The sequence below is a fragment of the Halichoeres trimaculatus genome, unplaced genomic scaffold, assembly GCF_033239565.1.
Source record: "Halichoeres trimaculatus isolate MK-OKI-2021-1 unplaced genomic scaffold, fHalTri1.1 fHalTri1_scaffold_4, whole genome shotgun sequence".
NCBI lineage: Eukaryota > Metazoa > Chordata > Actinopteri > Labriformes > Labridae > Halichoeres > Halichoeres trimaculatus.
Window position 1 is genome coordinate 10,697,474 of NW_027437182.1, and position 12,583 is coordinate 10,710,056.

The 12,583-nt window shown below is 41.0% G+C and overlaps 1 protein-coding gene across 2 annotated transcripts in view; it reads left to right on the forward strand.

Moving 5' to 3' along the window:
- Positions 1 to 12,583, forward strand: part of cachd1 (cache domain containing 1) — an 85,790-nt gene that overhangs the window by 22,698 nt on the left and 50,509 nt on the right. The gene's annotated exons all lie outside the window — the stretch shown is intronic.

Sequence of the window (12,583 nt, forward strand, 5' to 3'; positions counted from 1 at the left end):
GGAGGCCGTTTTCAAAAGTCTGCGTTAGGTTGGCCGTAACGCCTTTTCCGTGTAAATGCGAGGCTGAAACGCAATAAAACTTCTGCATTTCACCCTAAAACTGTTGTCGTGTAAGCGTCCCTTTAGTTGCTGTTGCAGTTTTTACCTGCTTGTTTCATTTCTCTTTCTTGACCCACGACAACCCTTGAGTTTTTTTTCTGTAAATGTCAGCCCCACTTGTAAAAAAAGCCCACCAAAATAAAGAAAGAGGATGTTATCCCAACATGGTGATGAAATAGTGAGTGCTTATGAGTTATAGCACTTTGCTCTCCAAATATCTGACATTAAATCTGCGTGTCTCTCTCAGTTTCTAGTTGATCATTTTAAAATAAGTGGCCTTTTCAGTCCTGTTTGGATAGGATACATTGTTTATGAGTTATAGGATAGTAAAATCAAATCCGTCAATAAATATGTTGATTTTCCTTTGAACCAATGATAAATATTTCATAGTCATTCATGAAAACTAACAAGTGAAAAAAATATGCCCTAAATAATTACCTTAACTCTATTTATGCTAACCATAAGGTGTAACTGCTAGATGACATTCTTCATTGCTATAACGTGGATGAACCTGACAGTTTCTCTACAGACTTTTGTCATTGAAACTATAAATATGTAACTTTTTGCTTTGTAACTTTTTAAAATGAATCATGGCTGTTAACTGGCTGTCAAGTCCTTTGTCAAAAATAAGTATGTGGTTCATTGTGTTTTTAAAACTCCTGTGAGCAACCTTCAGTTTGAGTTGATTCTGGCGCCCCCTGTGGAGAAAACTGTTTTTTATCGTCTCTTAGCTGGTTTATCCTAAACATAATAACACCAAAAAGCACATCCTGCAGTCTTCAAGCATCAAATGTATCGCTCACTGAGTCAAAAAAAAAAAAACTGTGGAAAATGCAAAACCTATTTGACATTTGCCCTATGGCTCTCTACTTTTGGAGTTTGAAATTTATCCTATAGAAAAAAAAAGTCCCTATACAGAGGGTTTTGTTTGCTTTTGTGGCTCATAAAGAGGCATCAGTGTAGATTTCAGTCTGTTTTACAATCAGCTCAAAGCCTCTCACAGGATCTTTAAGGGACCTCTCTGTAAACACACTAGTGGTCCTGCTGTGCACCTCCAATAATAATGACAGGAATAAACAGCACATATTAACCAGCAGAGAATCTTCTTCCAGTGTGAACCCATTCACCCTGATCCCTGCGGTAATTCATTGGTGTTCACAGCGTGGAGTTTGTCAAATGAAAACAAGCACTTCCCTGTACTTCATCTGTCATTCAGCTTTCAGTTCTGTGGTGTGAACAAAACAGTTTTTGGTCCTTTGTGATGCAGAGAAACATACAAGGCCCCGATAAAAACAGATCTGAATTTTCACATTATCTTACATTCCTGTGTTGAACTGGTTTCATCGCAGTGTGTGAGGTTTTGTTTTCCTCGTCTTTGGCTCTCAGATTTTATCAGCTTAATGGGGGTGCTCAGGTATGCAGCTTTGATCTGTCTTTGGAAAGTTTTCATGTTGGTTCCATTTTAACAGCAAGATGCTATTCCCATAATGCACTTCTGGCAATGTGCTACTATCTCTGCATGGTGCTTGTTTTGCTTTCTTCAAGCTTGAAGTCAGTCCAAAATCTCTTTACTGACTTGTTTGGTGCATTGCTGCTATGTTTCAGGTCCTTGAGATCAAGAGTTCTAAGTGTGCAAACAATTAAAAATAAAACCACCAAGAAGTAAGTTTCTCATAAAGTTTGAGTATTTCTAATTAGTAAAGGAGTGCAGGGTTTCTGTTGCCTGCAGCTTTGTTTTAATGACTTGACTGCCTTAACATCAAAGAGCCTTGTCTGTGGAGCACTGTGAAGTACAGCCTATGCCTCTTAAACATGCACTCCTTATGCTCTCATAAGGCACACACTCCCTGTAAATTGCTCTGAGATCAACTTTTGCACTACACCTACATGACTAAGATTTTACTGAGTTATCACAACTTGCAGTTAGCCGCTAAGCCGCTCTGACACAGCAACAGAACTGAGGTTTCTTTTCTATTCAATGTGTGTGTTTGGCAATCCAGGGCCCTCCTTAGCAGATACACAACATTTCTACATTTGCAGTATGCAAGGAGCAGAGTAAGGGGGTTAGGTAGTCAGGCAGTGAATTTACATCAAAATGTCCCTGTTTTCTTCCTTTTTTGATTAAAAAAAGACTGTGTTTCTTTTCAACGAACGGCCATGGTCTGGAGTTAACAGGTCAGAGGTTTTTAGACACAAACAAGGACAACATGGATGCTGAGAAGTTCATTATGGAGACAGATCTGGTGGAAGTTCTGCATTAATTTTGTGTTGGGTTTGGTTTACATAATCGTTCGCTTAACTAAGTTTGATTAAAAAAGCAAGCAACATGAGGTACTTTCAATAGCTACTTAATTAAAAGACCCTCAACTTCACTTCATTTTCCAGACAATTTCTGGAAATTCAAGTTCTTTAAAATTTTCCCTCTGTGTAATTTGCAACTCCCCTACTTTAACTTATTTTTTCATTCTCAACAACAGAAGGAGGACACAGAAAGTTGTTGAAATTCTTCACAGTGAAGGCATCAACACAGAACCTGGCTTCAGCCAGCTTTTCTCTGACCCCGTCCCACTTTTCCACAATTCTCTCCCAGCCCCTGCCTCCTCCCCTTCCTCTCTCCTCCGCCCTCCATCCCTCCTTTTTTCACCCTCACATGTGGAAAGCATTATATCCTGTCTGGTGGAGAGGGAGAGCAAACATCCCGAGCCCGACACCAGGAGACTGCGAGCCTCTCGGGTTGGTGGGGTGGCTGAGCACGGTGGTGACTCTGCCTCTCACTTTCTCTCTCTGTCTTTACGCCCTGATGCCATTTTGACTAAAGGGGGTCTTATTTTTTCAGAACCACAGCACCCATTCGCTGAGAGGCTTCACTCAAGGGTGTAAAAAAGCTCAGTGAGAGGTCTGAGCACCTATTTCATCAGAATAATGTCTTAAGCATCTGAACGTGAAGGTTTAAACTCTGCAGAAGGTCTTTCTGACTATCTTTGGAGACTTAGTTACAGTTGATAACGTGTGCCTCCACAAACTGCCCTTTACAAGGTTTTGATCATGTTCAAGATGCAGGTTGTGTCTTGTTGGACTTTTCAATCTTTCAGTTAAGTCAAAATATCTGACCACCTCAAATCTTTGGGTAGTGTTTGGTTTTTATGCTCCTTTACCTGGAAGTAAGCAAGCACAGACGAGAGATGGCAGCTTGTAGCATGTTTTTTGATCTGGAAAAAGGAGATAAAGTTATATTAATGGTTAAAATGGCATAAATCCATGTGATACATATCCAGCATTAACCTGCGAGGAGAATCAAAGTTTGTTGATGCCAGCTCAATGCAAGACCATTACAATACAGCTCCTAGATGCTTTTTTGTACCTTGGTTCATCTGTTTTAAGTGTGGTTTCTCCATCAGGAGTTCAGCAAGCATCAAAACTCAAGCCTTATCTAGAAATACCTTTAACAGTAATGCATAAAATCTTACAATGTGATATTTGCTTTTGTCAAGGTTAAATGAAGAGTTGCTGCACTCTGAAATGAACTGATGCCTTACAAAAGTCTTGAACCACGTTAGGTGCGGTAATGAGGGGTAAAACAAAGGCCTTGCAGGAAGAAACTGCAGTAACTGCTAAGCGTTTTACCACATTGAAAAGGCATCGTATGCGTGACATATTTGTCCAAGGTCTTGCGAGTGTCGGATGTTGAAAAAGTTCCAAGTATTTGCTTGAGGTCCCAAAGCTGGACAGCCTGAGAGCGGCACCACACCCTCAGAGCTTGGATTACCGCCCATGTCATTCAATGACAGTGTGTTCAGTTATATGCGACATATTGTGAAACTTTTTCATAACTGTGTGGCAAAACAAGGAACTCCTACAGATTCTCATCAGTCTGAGATCCTGGCTTTGAAAACACTTAAAGCATTAAAAAAGATCATTGAACTTCATCCATTGGTACAAGTCAAAGTACCATAACAACGTAGCCATTTCTGCTTCTCTCCTCTTTGTATGTTACTTTCTCCAGATCAGATGAACATCTTACAAGCCACGTACAGAAGACTGAAAAGGGGACGCTGCAAATCAGCGCTAATCATATGTCATTCTAAGCCTTTGCCTGCACTTAGCTTGCACTCAACACTAAGTTAGTGTGTGGGCCGGGTGGGGCTTTGGAGCCACTGCCTCAGGTTGTCAGTTAGTTAGATTCAAGCAAATTAAATTGACCTCCGGCATCCTCTAAACACAGTGGCGAGCAGTTGGCAGATCCTAATAGCTGCTCATTTAATTAGCAAACTTGCTCCAGAGGGTTGAAATAGACACACACTTAATCAGCAAGGGTTTGGTTTCTCTTTGGCTGTTATTGTTGAAATTAGAGACTCACGTTTGTTTGCATTCTTTGCAAGACATTTTTAACCATAATACCCCCTTTTTTTAGATTTTGTGCCATGGTCAATTCTTTTGACACTGAACTTTGGTCTGCACCTGAAACATGTTGTGCTTGAAGCTAGCAATGATGCTTTTGGAAGAAGTTTGAATTGACCCCCTGTATCTGACCCATGCATCTCTGACACTTTGGGCTATAAAACCAAAACAAGGGGCTGAAGAGGCTAAAACACGTTCATTTTGCCTTACTATTTCTATATTTCTTAAATCGTTTCTCCCCTGGTTTTTACCTGAGCTGAGGTTGTGTTGTGCTACCACACATTAAAAAAGTAAGCTCATTGAGTTTCAGGTTCTTTAGGCTAGAAATGAATAAACACCAGTGTTTTCTCCCTTCTTGTTGGGTTTAATGTGATAAGGAGACAAAGACTGCAGGTGCAATTATTTCAGGCTTTCTCTGTTGTATTGCGAAAATGCAGAAACACTGTGCTCTCTCCCCTCGCTTTCACTCCCAGGTGCCTGTTTTCTGACTCTGCTTTGTAGTGTTCAGAATAAAATCGAGACAGGAGAGCGAGGTTGGGGATGGAGACGTGGCACAGGGTCTGAAGAAAAAAAAAAATCAACACACATGCACATCAGAGGCAAAGCTCTGATGCAGCATCCCCGGTCCCAGCCCTTTGTAGTGCAATGAGCGCAGAGTTGGCTGGGGGCAGGGAGGGAGAGCGGAAAAGCCAAGAGGGGGATAAAGCACTGAAGGAAGGAGGGAGGCCGAGCTGTATACAGGCAGCATGGAGGAAGCAGCAGTTGCTCTCCCTTGGGCTTTAGGCTTTTATCTGTCAGTTGTATGGAAACCAGTCTCTAAGGCCCTGGAGCTGCACACATTTACACTGCAGCTTAATGTGGATGTAAAATGTGTTTGTGTGTGTGGGTTTAATTCCAGAAAAATTTCCAGCTGTCTGAAAAGCTGCAAGCATCAGACTTAGACATACAGTATGGTATGTTCCTCTGCAGTTATAGTCCAAACACTGACGCATCGTCATCGCAAGACGACGCTCCCACGCTATCCCTCAGTGTTCACACATAAACCTTACACTCCTGATCACCAGGCCCTAAAGACAGGATTAACGGGAGTGTGTGTGCATTTTTGTGTGCATGCTCCCCAGTCTAACTCTAAATTGCAATGGCCTGAGGCTCAACTCTGGACTTTGAAGATGGTGGCATTGCTAAAAGGTGTATTCCCAATTAGCCCCTGGTCTCCTTCCTCTCCTTCCTTTCCTCCTCTCTCCCCCTTTCCTGTCTCCCTCTTTCTCTTCCTTCCTTCCTTTTGCCATAATTTCTCCATGGTCCTATTTTTTATGATACATTGCTTTATCATCACAGTGCTGATCCAGATTAGAGGAAGAGAGATTATTTGGTTGGCTGATTTTTCAGGAGGAATAACAGCATTAAGAAATATTTTGTATTGGCCGATGCCTGCTAACAGCAGATTTTTTGTTTTTCATTGATTTAGGCCTGAACTACACGTATATGGATATATTCCTAAACGCACATTTTTCTGTCCAATTGGGCCTCTCAACCACACAAACACGGTGATTTCACCTACATAAACAGTAATTTTTAAAAATGGATAAAAAAGTGTAGAAAAAAAAAATATCCGGTTGAGTGGATCCGTGTAGCGGTGTTAAACAGAGCTGGTGTTGACGCGGTGACGTCAAGCGCCTAGCAACAAGTCACTGTGTTTGACTGCACATGCTCATAACGTTCTTCTTCTATGGTTTTCACATTTTGCTAACCTGCCACTTATCAGAGGCCATCGTTTTCAGTTTGGCCTCTTCGTATGGACAGAGATATTTCTGTGGTGTGGACAGAGATTTTTTTTTAAACGAGGACAAAGATATCCGATCAAAAAAATATCCATATACCTGTGGTTCAGGCCTTAGTAGAATGCACATTCAAGTTTAATATTTCTGCCTATCATTTATCAATTTATGTGGGTATAAGGTGGGAAAACACCAAAATTCCCTCTTATATCAGTGTTTTTATGATATTAATTTCAGTAGTGGAAAAACACTGAGTGCTAGTGTTTTGCTAGATTTGCTACATATGTACCAGCACACCAAGGGGCCTCTGCTTCACCTCTTTGTCTATCAAGTTTGAAAGTTTGGTTGCATTTCCAAATTGGAGGCAGTTGTTGTAGAGCTTCATAACCCAGCTGTAGCTACTGCTGAATCTCCCTCCATGTCTGGGGATGATACCAGTGCATCTTTAAGAACTGACGCCGGTATCAGTATCAAGCCATTGCTGATACACCTGATCTAGTACTGGAAGAACTTTTTTCTCATTTGATCTATTTCTGTGCATATCATCCATGTGTTTCCACTCAAATCATCCATAGGTGACCCTTTCAGTCTCTGTCTCTTGTGCAATTTTCAGTCATGTGTCTGGATTTTACTCGCTGCCCCCACTAAGAACAAAAGAGGCCCTTTAAAGGAGAAGAGCCTCTTGGGGTGTTTTATGGCATCCCCTAAAGAGCCTGACAGAAGAGCTGAAGAGCGGGCCTAATTAAATGGATGTTGTATACATGGAGGGGTCCCCCTGGTTTGGACGTTAAAATAAGCTGCAGTAACAAGGTGCAGGAGGACTGAAGGGACAGAACAAGAGAAGAAGTGATGGAGAGGGTGTGTGGATTTAAATGGGATTCAAACATAAATAGTGCAGTTTAACAGAATGCTCTGGAGCTGATGGTGACTGAAACTGACAAGACTTTTCTCTTATTATGTGCAACTTCTAAATATTGATCATCTCCCACGATGCAAAAGAGGGACAGATTAAATTGAGGCCTAAATAAAAAAAGAGAGTTAAAATGATGTATCAGTGTTTCTGAAAAAGAAACCGCATTAAACAGCAGCTGTTTAAAACTCATGTTTCACTCTGATGGGTTTACTGCAGGGTTGAAACAACAACAGATTCTGGGGTTTATCTCTGAATGTCCTCTGAGACTCAGTCATTCATGTGAGCTGCTGGTCTGTGGCTTGGATTAACCTCAAGGTGGAAAGATTTAAAAAGTGACCTGAAGGGACAAAGGCTGGTGCTCAGTGATCAATGGACAGGAGTTTGGATACATTTCTCTTTAGCTTGGTGTTGAGAGAAATAAGCAGATATTTCTGATATCTGAAGTCTTCTACGTAAATCTACAAATAAAAAAAACCCACATTGACTATAAATATTAAAAACAGAATGACCCTTAAAATTCTGTTTCTTTGACACTCTTAAGAAGGCAAAGTTTGCTATGGGGAACTGTATGCTAAGCTGCAGATAGCTTGTTCGTAGCTCTTAGCTTGGGATTCATTCAAGACTTACTAAGACTTACTTAAAAGATTGCTTATTATCTACAGAACTACTGGACTTAAATGCTGTAAAATCATTTAAGGGCAAACCTGTGTTGTTTTATACATTTATGATTGCACAGCAGGTTAAGAGGTAGGGATGCCCGGATTTGAAATCAAATAAAATAGAATAGAATAGAATAGAATAGAATAGAATAGAATAGAATAGAATAGAATAGAACTTTATTGTCATTGTAACAAGTACAATGAAATTGAAGTCACAGCAGCAATCAAGAAAACAAAAGTAAGAAAGTGTATAGAAAGTGCAAAAAGGTCCATAAGAAAATAAATGATGACAGCGTGTCCATCACTCTCCAGTTCAGCCAGCCTCCACCTCCACAGGGTCCAGGACTGAGCTTCTTCAGTCATGCTCCATCTCTGTCTCCTGTATCCTGTCTGCTCACAGCAGATGAAGCTCTTCCAATATGGCGTTGGTGTCTGATGTTAGCTCTGTTAGCCATGTCTGTGAATAGCATCATGCTACTCTGCCCTCTGGTATTCCCTCTGTTGCTGGGTTAGCACAGCTAGCTCGTCCATCTTATTGGAGATAGATCTTATGTTCCCAATAACGATGGATGGAAGGACAGGTCGATTTCGTCACTTCTTAGCTCACACCTGAGAACCAGCACCTCGTCCTCGTCCATCGTCCTCACTTCCTTCTCCTCACCTTGTGGGAAACATCAGGCCTTACACCAGTCAGTATTGACGTGCTACAGGCTGCTAACAGCTGAGTTCACTGAGTTCAATGCAGCCATAGTTACATGTAGGATCTCCACACAAACACAGGAGAAAAAGTAGTAAAAATATCTCTGAAGCCACAAAAAATTTGGTGTCCATGGCCAACAAATGAGCCATACAAAGTAACAATTCACTCCAAATAAAAAGATTACTAAAAGAATAACAAGAAACGGCCAGAGAAGAGAGAGCTGCTGCAAAAAGCAGCCATAGCCAACAGGGCGGCGCCTAGCAAATGAAAAATTAGGGCCAATCACGTGGTCACTGACTCGATCCAGGATCTGCTTTTTTTTTTAATCACTACTCCATAAATGAGCTTCTATATCCTGTGGTTTTGTAAAATGTGGTTGTTTCCTGATGCTTCTGTAAATGAGTAATGGAGGAAATATGGATTTGCATAGTAAATGTTTATTTTCTGTCGTTCTACTGCTCTCAGGCATTAGATTTCATTTATAGTGTGATTCACTCTTAATCTTTGAAAAAAATCATCTCAAAATTTATTTTAAGAAGTCAGAAATTTCTACCAGATCACCGTGATTTCTTCCAGAAATATTCCCCCCTGACTTCCCACATCCACCCAGTCCTTAAGTGTTGATTTTTCTCGCCTCCTGATATCTCCCATGTTTATTTGTCAAACACCGCCCAGCTCAGCAAGGTGCTTGTGGGAGTGTGAGTCCACGCCTGACACCGTGTAGTCGTCACTGTGCGCCTCTGTGCTGCTGTGTATGTGTCTCACTGTTTGATTACGGGTCAGGGGAGGCCACAGGTCCACGGTGGCCCAGGCAGCCTCAGGCCTCTCAGGTTTCAGAGCCCGGCATTCCTCCCCGGCTGCTACATAGCTGTGAAAACCACAAAGCAGCTCCAACAACAAACACTCAGAGGCACCGGGGGGAAACACAACTAACCTGCAGCTAATCAACAACAGAAGTCTTCTCTCTCCTCAGGATTTGTTCTCCATGTTTCGTACAATGGCTGTCTTAATGGAAACGCAGCTTTTCTCCTCTCCAGTGCCTGTTTTCTCTCCCTCGTTTCCCTCTTTCTTGTTAGCGTTTTGAAAGCACGAGTCCTGCTGAGAAGTGGCAACTGTTTGTTGGTGTTTATTTGACAGCTCTATGTATTGAACTTGCACTTTTTTCCACCATGAAGGGTGTGGAAGAGTAGACTGTCTGGGCCTGGTTTTACACTTTGTGAATAAGTCAGTGGTGAAATATGCAGCTCTGTGTAATAACATAATAAAACTGTTTGCATAGCACGTTTGTGTTAGTCTCATGCTCAGGGAAAGTGAAAGAACTTTTCTGCAGAACACGCACAAGACGGACGGCTGACTCCATTCAGACAACCTGGGTTAAACTGAGCTTTTTGTTCAGGTTCTTTTGAGATAAACAGACAATTAGCTGTGTTTGTGTTTATGCCAGCCTCACTTTAGCGGACAAATTAAACAAAATTGAGTTAGCAGAAATTAGATTTGATACTTTATCTTCAATATACTGAAAATGAATGGCCTCATTATGGCAAAGAAGAGGGCATTGTTTGTCGCACGGTTGCATCTGTTTCTTGGTATGTGTCCCTGTCTGACTTTATGTTTCTGTGCTAAATAAAAAAAAAACAACAACAACAGGGATCATTTTAAAATTGTGGAGATGTTTATAATTTCAATGTTGTTTTTCTTTTTGACCACACTTTTTGTGCTAACTACCTTTTTTCAGTTTCAACTTTCTGTCACTCTTTTGGTGTGGAGGGAAGGCTAGGAGTGTGGGATTTGTCGAAATACCTTTATTTTGAAACAGCCATGACAGGAAGTGCCATTTTCTCAGCTATAGTACATAAACCCAATTCAAACAGTCAAGTCTTGTAGAAACAACCATAGTAGGAGAAGATATATTAAAATCCAGATCTCACAGACTAAGTTAGACGTGGTGATCTACTGAGAATTAAAAACACTTTTTTGTAAAAACATTTTTCATGAGTCACCAGCACAAACATGAGTAAAATATGACATTGTGAACTTGTGTGAGGGCTAGAGAAAGTGGTTTTGAGTGGCATGCATGATCTCCTTTCTTTTTGAATACATCATTAGAACTTTGTTATCACAGAATTGGTGAAAAAAATACACCATGGTCTAAATTCCTGGGCCTATCGCCCGCCACCACATTGTCGATACTTAAAGCTGTGTGTCTTGGACTGCTGGTCAGACAAAACAACATGAAACTGTGGTTTATAAATCTAACTTTCTGATGTGTAAGAGGCTGTGAGTTTAAAGATTTATAACCCTCTTAAATTCCAACCTTTGTGAATCTTTCAAACAGTGGAAATCAAAATAAAACCCTGAGATTTGGAAATATGTTTTTAGTGTCAGCACTCACTGAAAACAAACTGCGGTGAAGTGGTAGGTCACTTGAAAGTGTCAAAGGATTCCAGGGTCAGAGTTGAAGAGTAACGGTGAATCAGTTGCAGTCTATTCTGCAGTGGTGCATTCTGGGTAATTGGTGCCCTCTGGAATGTGTCAGACAAAAGGTGCAGACAGGCAGCAGGAAGTGTTTGGGTGTGTGGAACCAGGTGATTTAAGGCTTTGTGTGCAGTGGGGAGACTTACAGGGAAACACCTGCCTACCTGCTGCCTCAAACACAACACAAACATTAGCTTTTCTCTGTTTGTTGCTGCAACACAGTGCCGCTGCCTGTGCTTGGAAAGTGTGTGTGTGTGAGTGTGAAGTTAGAGAAAGAGAGGGAATGTTTGGCTGATGGAACTGGGAAACCATCTGGATTAAAGTGTGTGAGTGTGTGTGTAAGTGTGTGTGTGTGTTGTTCAGGACCTCTTAAGGTGTTATTCTGGGGCTCTGTGCAGCTGAGGTCACAGCAGGACTCATTTTCTCCATGCCTTAATGCCACACTTCGCTTCTTATTCCCTCAACAATATAAATCAGAGACTATTAAAATAGTGAAGTCTGGAAAGTGACAGAGGAAAGTCAGCATCACTTTGTGATTAGGGCTCATGAAACCTTTAGTTTGTGTAAAGGCTGAACATGCACAATCAGACGGGTGATGCATTTTTCTCCCTTACCTAAAACTTGTTTTAAAGGGAAACAGTATGTTCTTTATGGTCTAATAATCTGGTTTGTCATCCTCTCTGGATCACTTTGGAATAACTCATGATGCACCTGCCTGAGCAGAGTAATCCATCACTAATGTTTGGCTTTGGCTCCAGTGCTCACTTTTGTTTTTGTTACACCTGTTGTACAATGCAAAGCAGCCGGGTATAAAGTTTGGTTTGTCTTGAGTAAATCTAATAACATAAACAATGCTTTCATCTTATATAGGACAGCATCATCCAGCAATTTTAAAACCATTTCCAGAGTTAAATATCTTGGGGATGAAGCTGTTATCTGGGGAAGATAGATTTGAGGTTTTATTGGAAGATAGATTTTGCTGTCTGACTCTATTTATTGAAGGCTCAGGATCAATTCGTGCACCTGTCAGCAATAGTTAATTGCCTCTTTAATTGCAAAAAATACTAATCACATTTATTATAAAGAGACATGTTTTGCTGATTTTTTTTATAAATGCTAGTCCCTCCAGTTTCCTTTCAATCACTTGGCTCGTGTGGACTCTATGATCTCGATATTGGAATGGTTTTGTAAATTTGATATGTTTAACAGCCTGTCAGAGTATTTGTTGTCTTGTGGTGCTTTCACCTGCATGACTTGAAAAAGCTGGTCAAAAATGGGCATTTTCATACTTTCCCAAGGTAGTTTGGAAATATAGAGATTTATTTCTAATATGAGCTAAGACTGTAAAGAGGAAGGAGTTTGTGTCTAGGTATGTCCCAACCCCATTCTCCTGATATGGCTATTTTTGGGGGGGTCAGATTTCATTACATGACTGGGACGATCCAGTTTTCACGTGTTTTCAGCACCGTCACACTTTACGGCTGCGGTAAATCAAACCATGTTGTAAACATGTCCGCTGTGTGGGGCTACTTCTCTTTGGAAAGCAATGATACTGAAACAG